The sequence below is a fragment of the Pithys albifrons genome, chromosome Z (assembly GCF_047495875.1).
Source record: "Pithys albifrons albifrons isolate INPA30051 chromosome Z, PitAlb_v1, whole genome shotgun sequence".
NCBI lineage: Eukaryota > Metazoa > Chordata > Aves > Passeriformes > Thamnophilidae > Pithys > Pithys albifrons.
Genome location: NC_092497.1, coordinates 80759707 through 80769512, shown reverse-complemented (window position 1 = coordinate 80769512; position 9806 = coordinate 80759707). Strand labels below are relative to the sequence as shown.

The window sequence follows — 9806 nt, the reverse complement described above, 5'->3', positions numbered from 1 at the left end:
GTGGTGGTAGAAGAAAGTTGAGGAGAGTTGAGGGGAGAGAGAGCAAAAAGAGACTAGGTAAGATTCCCAGCCTTCTCTTTCTCTCTTGGTTCCCTCTAATTTTTTCAAATCCATCTTCAGGTCTTTATAGTGTCCAGCGGTGGTGTACGTGGCTTTGTGGCATGTAGCCAGTGAAGATATGACAATGGCAGGATTTCTTTGGCAGGAAACATTTCCTTGAGAAGGTTTTCATAGAAAGCAGACAGAGGATTTTTTGTAGAATGTATTGATAGTCAGAAAACAATGGAGAAACATATTTTTGGCATTTCTATGTGCAACAAAGTCTCTTCTTGTAATGTATAGGAGAGAGATGAGTGGGAAGCAGAGGGTGCAGAAAACAGCCATCTGCTTTACTTTCAGGATGCAATTTCACCTGTGTCTCACCTTCTGGAATCATGGAAACCAGAGGGACTGAGACAAATGTAAAACTTGCACAAAGCCACAAACCACAGAATCACTTAGTTTGGAAAAGACCTCTGAGATCATTGAGTCCAACTTTTGACTGATGACCATGTTGTGAACTAAGTGCCATTTCCAGTGATTGCTTGTACACCTCCAGGGATGGTAACTCCACCACCACCCTGGGCAGTCCATTCCAATGTTTAACAACCCTTTATATGAAGAAATTCCTCCTGAAGTCCACACTGAATAGCCCACTGTGCAGCTGGAGGCCATTTCCTCTTATCTTGTAGCTAACTTTCTGGGCAAAAAGGCTGATCCCTACCTGGCTACAACCTCCTTTCAGGCAGTTGTAGAGACTGGTAAGGTCCACCTCTGAGCCTCATTCCAAGCTCCTTCATCTGCTCTTCATAGGACCTGTGCTCCAGACCCTTCATCACCTTCCTTGCACCTCCCTGATCTTGCTCCAGCCCCTCAATGCCTTTTTTGTTGTGAGCAGCTCAGAACTGAACACAGGATTTGAGGCATGTTGATGTACACTTATGCCAAGTACACAGGGACAGTTACTTCCCTAATTCTTCTGGCTGCACTATTTCTAATACAAGCCAGGATGCCATTCTTGGTCACTTGGACACACTGCTGGCTCATGTTCAGCTGGCTGTCCGCCAGCACCTCCTTTTCCACTGGGACAGTTTCTAGCCTCTCTGCCCCAAGCCTGTAGTGCTCAAGGGGATGTTGTGACTCCAGGACAGGACTCAGCACTTAGCCTTGTGGAACCTCATGCTGTTGTTCTCAGTCCATCGATCCAGCCTGTCCAGATCCTCCTCCAGCACCTTCCTGCCCTCCAACATATCAACACTCCCATCCAACTTGGTGCCAGCTGTGAACTGAGGGTGCACTCAGTCCCCTCATCCAGATCATTGATAAAGATATTAAACATGGCTGGCCCCAGTACTGAGCCCTGCTAGTGACTGACCATCAGCTGGATGTAATTCCATTCACCACCACTCTTTGGACCTGGCCATCCAGCCACTTTTTAACCCAGCAAACAGTACACCTGTCCAGGTTGTGGAGTACCAGATTTTCCAGGAGAATGCTGTGGGACACTATCAAATATGTTGCTGAATTCTAGGCAGACACCATCCACAGCCTTTCCCTCATCCCCCAAGAGGGTCACTTGGTCATAAAAAGAGATCAAGTTGGGCAGGCAGGATCTGTCTTTCCTAAACCCATAATGGCTGGGACTGATCCCCTGGTTGTCCTGTGTGTGCTGCGGGATCACATTCAGGATCACATAAACCTGATGGAAGCCAAGGTAAGACTGACAGGCCTGTAGTTTCCTGGATCCTCCTTCCAGCCCTTCTTGCGTATGGGCATCACATTAGCCAATATCCAGTCATCTGGCACCAGTCTGGTTATTCAGGACTGATGATGAAGAGGGGCATATTTAGCTCTTCTGCCAGCTCTATCAGTACTCCTGGATGAATCCCATCTGGTCCCTTAGACTTGTGTGTGTCTAAGTGACACAGCAGGTCACTAGATACTTCCTCCTGGATTGCTGGGGGTCTATTCTCCTCCCTGTCCCTGTCTACCAGCAGAGAAGACTGGCTTTTCTCAGGATAACTGGTCTTACAGCTAAAGAGTATGCCAGCCTTTTCCTAACTCTTGATGACTGTTTCCCCTTGAATCCAATAAAGAATGGAGATTTTCCTTGGCCTCACTTTATTGTTAATGTGTTTATAAAATTTTTTTATCATCTTTTGTGGCAATTATCAGATTGTGTTCTAGTTAAGTTTTTGCTTTTCAAATTCTCATTCATCATGGTTAGGCTTCATGAATGAAAATTTGGGAAGGGCTCTCCCCACCTGGGTGTGCCCTTCCAGCCTGCACAATGGATTTTTCAGGTGAGGCACAGCATGCACAGAACTGGCCCCACCCTTTAACTCCCCAGGTTCATCTGCCATGGCCGAGCAAGCTTGGATGGTGTTATGGGTTCACCTAGGTGAGCCTAAATTTGGGCTCTGAAGTGTGGACTAGGCTGAAGCTGTCAGCTGACTTGAGCTGGGCTGAGCTAACAGCTGACCTCTTTTAGCCAGTACTTTTGTATTCCATACCACATTATGACATCATCTCCAGGGCAGTAGGAACCAGTGTGGGAGTGGTTAAGGCAGTCACTTCTCAGCCCTCCTCTTGGGAGGACGCACGATGCTGTCCCAGGGGGGATGGAGAGGACCAGGCCCACCACTGGCTCACAGGGTACCTCAGGAAAGTAAACTGTGTTGTTCTGGGTCTCTCCTTTCTGCTTGGGTTTGTCTCCCTGGGGAATAAGCTTCTTCTTAAGTAATGTGTAGTTAGGACAGTAGAATTTGTGTGTTCATTAAGAAGTTGAGGTGGGGAACTTGTTGTTGCAGACTTGTGTGAGTGTATATTTGTACTCTCTTCTAATTGTCTCTTTCTTTCTGTGAAAAATATATGTAGTTTTAGTATAAATGCAGTTTGAAGTGTTTTTTTTTCTTTCCCCTCTCTTTTCCTCCCTTTCCCTGGTGTTAGGAGGGAGGCTTTTCTCTCTGTGCCTGGGGGGGTTGGCAGTTGCTTATCTCAAACCAAGACAGATGGTGACAGTGAAGTCCTCAAGACTAGAACCTGCAGCCTCCAGTATTACCAGGGGGTGTCCCATCCAAATACTAACCAGGGCTGACCCTGCTCAGCTTCTGAGATCTGACAGGATCGGGTGTCAGGGTGGCATTAACTGCCTTACAAATTTTCGTTACACATAACCTAGCAACATCTTTTTACTCTTCCTGGGTTGTCTACCCCTTCTTTCAAAGATCATAAGCTCTCTCTTTTTCCCTCTGAGTTCCTTCAAAAACCCCCTATTCAGCCAGGCTAGCTGACATCTCCTCTTTTAAGACTTCCTCTTTGAAATATGTTTAGCTTTCCTGGACTCCTTTGTTATTAAGGAGGGACTCTCTTTGCTTCAATTGTCTGTAAAATGTCATTTTCAGAAACTCCAACGGGAATTTGCTGTCCAAGTCTCACTGAAACCTCAAAACAAGAACTCACACAGGTATGCATGACCCTCTTGTTGCAATGAAAGTGTTCATGTTTGTATGTGACATCGTTGTCAGCTGGCCCACATAATGGGCAAAGAGTGCTTTGTTCAAAGATGGCCACCTCCTTTTCTTTCAAACTATTACTGCCTGCTGCTTTTATGTCCACTTCTGAAGTCCTTTCCCTGCTTTCATTCTTCTTTACCTGACATATTCCCACAGAAGTCATAGTCCTTTTTAACAAGTCTTTGTATCAGGTAAGCTGAGATGCTAAACATATCTGGCTACAGGTGGTATTTACTGTCATCTGATTTTGGTGGGAGTCTGTGTGAGGGAATGCTTTTAGTCATCCTGTGAGAAAATAAATTGGGGGATTTGTCACAAGTCAGGGGTATGACAGTTAAGTGTACAGGAGCGTTTGTACTTTTATACAGTTTTTACAGGTTTTTTACAGTTATATGTTTTAATACAATAATGGAAGGAGTATAAGGGGAGGGAAGGTGAGGTTTCTGGGAGGGTCTGAGGGAACCGGGAGGGAGGGGGGGTGTCCCCTAATTAGGTGAAAAAGGCGGGAACTCTGTAAGGTGGCAGCTTCAATTAGGAGCTGTCACCAGGGTCAGAGTGGCCAGGGATAAGGGTTGTTAGGGAGATGAGGCCCAAGTAAGGGATTGTTAACACAATATATATAGATGGCCAATGGGTGTGGGCGAGAACCCCATGTAACATCCAACCCACAAGGTGGACCGCCACATAAGGTTATGGGGACTGGGCAGGGACTCGGGATATAAAAGACACTGTTTCTTCGTCAGGAGAATCTCTGGAGAGCAGTCTCAGCTGGTTCAGGGGTTTCCCAGAGGGTTCCCCCTTGTGCAGTGTTAAATAAATTTTCCTATTTCACTTTCATTTGGATTCCGCCTCTAAATTTTGGATGTGAGATTTTTCTCACAATCCTAGGCAAATGAGGAATTGAGGCATAGATCACAGGTGAACACAGTGTGTTCATGACTGAGCTGGGGAGAAGGGCTTCTGATTAAACTATCAGGCAGAAATAAAATTAACAAATAAACATAGCAAGATTTTTTCATATGACACAGACACACAGTTAAACAGTGGAACTCAACGGGTTTCACAAAGGCCAAAAATATGAATGGATTCAAAGAGGGATCGGAGAGCTCCTTGGATGAAATGAAAAAGCCATTTTGTTCTATAAAATATAAACCCCTACATATTCCCTCCAGTGTAGTAAGTTCATAGAAAACAGGATGCCAAGAGCTGGGTTACTTCAGGGAGATGGCTATTCTGGTCTTGCCCTGTTCTCACCTTCTAGTAGCTAAGGTCTTGTCAGATCTAGGATCCTGGTCTCTATGTATGCATATGAATACATATACATTTATAGATACACCTCCTTTATAGATACACATACTTTATAAATATATGCATACATTCTGTCTCACATAGAATGTCCTTATACAATATCATTTACAAATCTGCCCAAGGTTAGTAAATTCTAAGTGGTGGGGCACATCTTTTTTAATGCAGGGTCCAATCCATTCAACAAGAGCATCCATGGAAGGAGTGAAGCAAAGAGCAAATATCTCCCCACTGAACAGGTCATCTTTGGGTTACCGTATCTACTAGACTAAGAGAAGCATGGCTCCAGGGGCTCTGACTAAAACTGCCATTTTGTATGGAGCCAGCCAGCCTCCCACCTGGGAATCCCAAAAACTCATTCACATTAGCACTGATGAGACAAACCTCACAATAGAAGGCAGCAGTGCTGGATGTAGCTAATGGAACTGACATTTTGAAAGTCTGCTTTTGGAGGCCTCACAGAAAATATCTATAGAGCTCATAGAGTCACCTTGATTTGAGACAGGAGACCTGCAACATTGTCTCATCATGCTACTGACACAAAATACATTTTGGTAGATCCAGTGGAATGACTTTTATCCTTCCCAGCCACCATAGTCACTAATATGATTTGTAGCACTGACACTCAGCTGGCTGTTACCTCCCACTTGCAAGCACTAGGAAGAAAACTGTTGACACTAGGCACTCTGAGCCTTTAAATATCTATTATACCAGCTATAATTTGGACCAGAAGATTTAGAAATGAGGCAGTGTCCTTTCTGTTCCTGGCATTGGAAAAGTAATTTCAAACTGAAGCTATGTAACTGGATGCAAATAGAGTGTGTTTATGAAGTTTGTTGAATTTAAGGTACCAGATATGTATTAAGTCCTCATTCTTTTTACTTGCATGCCACAGTCCATTCAAGAGAGGAATCCCTTGCCTTAACTCTCTTTGATGCTCTGTTATTTTCACTGCACTCTCGTGGCTATGTCCTCTCAGAGTAATAGCTACACAGTTTCTATATCCAGGATTAGAAGCCTTCACTCAATGGGAAACTGCAGTGTTTGCCACATACTTATTGGAGAGTACTCTATGAAGTGCCAAGTTAATGAGCATAACTCTATGAACATATCTTAAAGAATTCTATATATAAACTCAGCTTGTTTTAAGCTGTTTTTCTATGGTTGTCAAAAACTCTGTCATGTTTTTCTTTAGATTGCAGTTTTTTCAGCTGTCTCTTTATGTAGTGTGAAATTAATGGGTGATTACATGAGGAAAGAAACAGGCATCATAGACAAAGTGGGAGGAAGGAACTCGGTTGTTTTTTTAATTTGTTCTGATTTGCCTCAAGATGCCCTTTGGGGTGTAATCTCTGGCTGCTCACTCTTGCTCACTGCTTCTCTTTTCTATACAACATCTTTTTCATGTTCATGCCATGTCCTAGGCCATAAAAAGAACTTATATATAGGGGAGATAGGAGAAGGATGCTGTGAACTTGATCTGTCAGAGTTCTCATTGCATTGCAGTTTCAAAGGAAAGAAAAATTAAAGTTAAAGCTTCACTCAAAAATACAAAAGCACAGAACTGGTCCAGCTGGAAGGGGCCATAGAGGGTCACCTGGTCCAGCCTTCCTGCTCAAGCGGGTTTATCCCAGAGCACATGGCACAGGACTGTGTTCATGCAGTTCTCGAATATCCCCAGTGAGAGAGATTCCACAACCTTTCTGGGCAACCTGTTCCAGTGCTTGGTCTCCCACACAGTAAAGGAGTTCTTCATGTTCAGGTGGAATGTCCTGTGCATCAGTTTCTGCCCATGACCTCTTGTTCTGTTGATTGGCACCACCAAGAGGAGCCTAGTTCCAGTCTCTTGACACCCACATTTCAGATCCTTACATATATTGATGAGATCTCCTCTCTGTCATCTCTTCTTGAGGCTGAATAAGCCCAGACTCCTCTGCCTTTCTTCATAAGAGAGGTGCTCCAGACCCTTGATTAACCTAGTAGCTCTCAGCCGGACCTGCTCCAGTAGTTCTGTCTCCATTCTGAGGAGCCCAGATTGCCTAAAGTGCTCCAGGTAAAGCCTCATCAGGCCTGAGTAAAGGGGCAGGAACAACTCTCTCAACCTGATGGCAATGCTCTTCCTAATGCACCCCAGGATACTGTTAGTCTTCTTGGCCACAAGGACAACTGCTGGCTTATGGATAGTTTGTTGTTCAATCCATGTCCTTCCCTGCAGAGCTGCTTTCCAGCAGGTCAGTATCCAGCCTGTACTGGTGCATGGGGCTCTTCCTCCCTGGGTACAGACCCTGCATTTACCCTTGTTGAATTTCAGGTTTTCCTCTGCCCATCTCTCCAGCCTATTGAGGTTCCTCTAATGGGCTGCATAGCCCTCTGGAGTACCAGCCACTCCTCTCAGCTTTGTGTGTTGTCAGTGACCTTGCTGAGGGAGGTACTCTACCCCCTCATTGATGAATAAGTTAAACAAAACTGAGCCTGGCAATGAACTCTGCGGGACACCATTAGTGACAGATGCTCAAAACAGATGTTTAAAAAACTAGAAATATATTGGAGTCAATTTCTTCCTGTGTTGTATGCACTATTTCTGATCACATTCTTACTGAACTCCAAAACAAAACTGGCTAAAAAAATGGTCCCAGCTGAAAGGTAAACATTAAATAGACATTGTTTCTAAATAGCTGGCACATTTTAATTATTTAAAGCATTTGTATTCTTTTGAAAAGGAAATGTATTTTTCTCCCTCTTTTTAGGGCTAGTTGAAATTATAATTGTGGATACACCTTTGAATGGCTGCAAAACATGACTGCATTTCACAAATACAAAACACTTGTCTAGTCTTGACTTCACTGGAATTGCTAAACTTCACTGCCTCTGAAAATCAGTTTAAGTATCCAACTATTCTTTGCTATTGTAGGCACATCATCTCTATTTCAGAAGTAAAGGCTCGTGGATGAAATCTGAAAATTTAAGACAGCATATGGCCACTATTATTGGAATTTGGAAGAGATACATTTGCTTATTATTTTTTCTCCCCTAAATGGGCAGGTTTCTCATTCTTAAAGGATTTGTCATTCAGGGTGTTCTAGCTCTTGAAATCATGTTGCATTTGGAAAGATTTCCATTAGTAAAGATGGTAGAGACTTAAAAAGATTAAGTGATTTCAAGATATTTCCATTAATGTGGCGGAAATATTTTTCACATAATTTGGTATTTTCAAAAGCAAATGTGAACCCTTCTCTTCATGCACTTTCCATGCAACTCGGTTTAGAATATAACCAACTTTTCCACTCTGTGTAACTTGTCTCTTCTCTAAATTTGGGTATGTTTTTTCTTTGATAGTACTGGTAGAATAAGCATTTTCAAATTTTCCCTAGTGCACCCCAATCTATCATGATGTGACAAATGGTTCATGAATTAATTGTTAAGTCACGGTTGCAATTTCCACACACACCCCTCCCCTCTTTTTTTTAAATAAAGCCTATGTCAAATCTGGGTGAAATACTCTGTGTGATCAGATAATTTTTATGGAACAGGATTACAGGCTGTCAAGCTCATGAATACGTGCTGCAGTGCCATCAGAACCCCATGAAGAGTTTAAACTGTGTTTGCTTTTGTGCTCTCAGGTCTATTCAACCTGAGGCAACTGAAGGCCCACACCAAGACCCTGAATCACCTTGTCCGTGAGCTGCTTTTGGCTGACTATGCTGCCCTCGTTGCTCACACAGAAGCAGCTCTGCAGAGCTTAACATCCTGCTTTGCAGAGGCTGCTGAGCTTTTTGGGCTGGAAGTCAGCCTGAAGAAGATGGAAGTTCTCTACCAACCTGCACCTCAGGAAGCCTTCCATCATCCCCACATCACCATAGGCAATTCAGAGCTTAAGTCAGTCCAGCAGTTCACCTGTCTGGGAAGTATCATTTCCTCAGACGGTAAGATTGACAAAGAGACAGACAACAGGCTGGCAAAGGCATACAGAGCCTTCAGAAAACTCCATAAAAGAGTCTGGTGTGATAAACACCTGAAGAAAAGTACAGTGTCTACAGAGCCATTGTACTGTCTACTCTCTTATATGGGTCTGAATCACGGGTCATCTACCGCCACCACCTGCGGCTTCTTGAACGCTTCCATCAGCGCTGCCTCTGTTCAATCCCAAACATCCACTGGTCTGATTACGTGACCAATGTGTCTGTTCTTGAACAGGCAGGGGTCACCAATATCCAGGCCATGCTGATGAGAACGCAGCTGCGCTGGGCAGGGCACGTCTCCAGGATGGAGGATCATCACCTCCTGAAGATTGTGCTCCATGGTGAACTCGCCACCGGCTGCAGAGTCAGTCTTGAGGAGAAAAGACAACTCAGAAAGAACCTTTCCTTGCCAATATCGCCAAATGAGACATTCCGCTGTGCCTTTTGTGACCAGATTTACCTATCCCACATCGGGCTTTTTAACCACCAGCACGCTTGCAGCAAGTGTGGGTAGTGCCCTTCCCAAATCTCCATTCATGAAGCCTAGCCATGATGATGATGATAATCCTTAAGAGATACTCAATGTCATGGTTTAATGGCAATATGTTCAGGTGTTGAAACCTCTAATGAGATAAACCCTCCTTTTCTTTCTTTTATTTCCTTCCCCCCAAATATTGACAAAGTAGAAATTATGAGGAACTCGAATGAAGATGTAAAAATAACCATTTTACTAAAAATGGAAAGAAACCAAATCAAAAAGCTACCAAGAAGAGCAGAAAGTATCATCTAGCCACCCCCTCCACCACAAGTGAAAACAAAACCTAGAAGAATATCTTGTTCAAAGAGAAGTCCTGTGCTGTCAGGGCAGTAGAGTGGGTTCTAATGTAGCAAACCACATGAAGTGACAATGGTGGGGGGCCAGGATAATTCAAAGCTCTTGTATTCAGACTTAATTAGATGGTAACACTTTTGGCTTGTGCTTTGGCCA

At 43.8% G+C, this 9806-nt stretch overlaps 1 long non-coding RNA gene across 1 annotated transcript; it reads left to right on the top strand.

Annotated features, from left to right (window-relative positions):
- The first annotated feature begins 2619 nt into the window (after window positions 1-2619).
- Window positions 2620-8908, top strand: LOC139684920 (uncharacterized). Its single transcript, XR_011699996.1, has 3 exons — window positions 2620-2694; window positions 3444-3505; window positions 8480-8908. It is a non-coding gene; the product is annotated as an uncharacterized lncRNA (long non-coding RNA).
- The last annotated feature ends 898 nt before the right edge of the window (window positions 8909-9806 follow it).